This window comes from Diaphorina citri, unplaced genomic scaffold, assembly GCF_000475195.1.
Source record: "Diaphorina citri unplaced genomic scaffold, Diaci psyllid genome assembly version 1.1 scaffold11731, whole genome shotgun sequence".
Classification (NCBI taxonomy): domain Eukaryota; kingdom Metazoa; phylum Arthropoda; class Insecta; order Hemiptera; family Psyllidae; genus Diaphorina; species Diaphorina citri.
Window position 1 is genome coordinate 1 of NW_007389102.1, and position 1,599 is coordinate 1,599.

The 1,599-nt window shown below is 38.9% G+C and overlaps 1 long non-coding RNA gene across 5 annotated transcripts; it reads left to right on the forward strand.

Annotated features, from left to right (window-relative positions):
* On the forward strand, positions 1-1,599 carry LOC103522834. Of its 5 annotated transcripts, none has more exons than XR_003395096.1 (4): positions 1-24; positions 393-590; positions 991-1,158; positions 1,462-1,599. It is a non-coding gene; the product is annotated as an uncharacterized LOC103522834 (long non-coding RNA). The 5 variants fall into 5 exon arrangements; XR_542028.2 differs by having other exon boundaries at positions 485-590; XR_003395094.1 differs by lacking the exon at positions 1-24 and adding an exon at positions 28-93 and having other exon boundaries at positions 485-590.

Below are 1,599 nucleotides of genomic sequence, written 5' to 3' on the forward strand. Positions count from 1 at the left end.
TGCTGTATTATAACGCTCACACATGTAAGTTGAGATGTGGTTCTGTGCTTATGCTATATTTTTACGTGTTTACGCGAAGACAAAACTTATTAGGTAGGTAGGTATACAATAATCAGTTTGGGAAAATCTGGAAGTAGAGAGGCCCCATCCTTGGGCCCTGTAACATGGAATACTGAGGTTAGTGGTTACACACAGCGCTAGGGTAGACTTGAAATCAATTTTTCGATTTTCCGTTTATATTTTTCTTTCCTTCAAGCCTAGCTGTGTATACCAAACGCCTGAGTGTTGACTAATTTTACAAACTACCGGGCGACGCGTAGCACTTCGAACTCTTGACGTTCGCGCGCCTCCCGGTACACTTGGTTACGTTTTCTTTTTCTTGTCCATTGTAGGTGGTTATACCTAGGCAATTTTTTCCTAAACAATGCATTTATTTCGCGTTACATACGGCTCTTTTGCGTTTTGTTGTTGCATATTATTTTAGGGACTCCCAGATGTTGGAGCGAACAACAATGCAAATAAACCCCAGCCCGGTCCTAATAATAAACCGCAGCCAAGTCCTAATAAACGACCCATTCCACTATGGACATGTAAGTACTCTGGCTCAACTCTCAGCAGAGGGATCGGAACGCTGGGAATCATGAAGTCTCAGGTTCGAACCCCAAGTCCCCTAAACACAGCAGTCTAAACAAGGTCTTGTATACAACATATGTACTATATTTGATGGGATAATACTCAAGCGAGCAAACGTTTGGTAAATACGTACATGAGTGAAAGCCAAGTAGGTATGTAGTCTGAAATTTGGGCCCAAAAGTTAATAGTACACAGCAGATTAATTTGAAGGGTTATCTCTCATTTAGCATTATAAGCATTACTTTTTTTTTTACTTTCTTATTATTGAACAGCACTTTCTCAAAGTAATCACCCCCATTGCAAAATTTTTTATCTCACTTCATTCCATTTAAATCACATTTCATTTCCTCATTTCAGCAGGAAAGATTCTCACCTTACTGATCGTTCTATGCATTGTGATTGGTGGATTACTATTTTGTTGCTGTTTCCAATTTTCCTGCTCGGTCACGATTCGGAATTTCACAGAGGAAAATACAGCCTTGCTCAACAAACCAAATAAGTCATCCCGAAAATACGAGTCTGATAGTAAGTACAGTCGAACCTGTCTAAGTGGGAATCCAAGGGACAGACAAATTTTTCCCACTTATCCAGGTTTCCCAGTTAAAAAAGTGTCCTACTTAGAGAGGCTGTCATGAAGGGGCCACGATTTTTTTCCCAGTTATCCAGGTTTGACTGTATGGCTATTCTCCAAATTCGGCTTTTGCAGCAACCGACTCAAGGCACCCCAGTACAACATCTTTTATACAAAAATTCTAGTTCGAGGGAAAAACTAAGAATGATATAGATTTGATTTTCAATAAAAATCATATTCCATTTGTCTGATTACAGCTCAACTTGAAAGATGGGAGTGAGGAGTGACTCCTTAATTGCTTACTCCAAAACATCAGTGTCAACTTTAATAATCACCTTAGACATGTGTGGCTAGCAATAAAATATAAGTAGGTGAAATATTTTAATAATAATAAA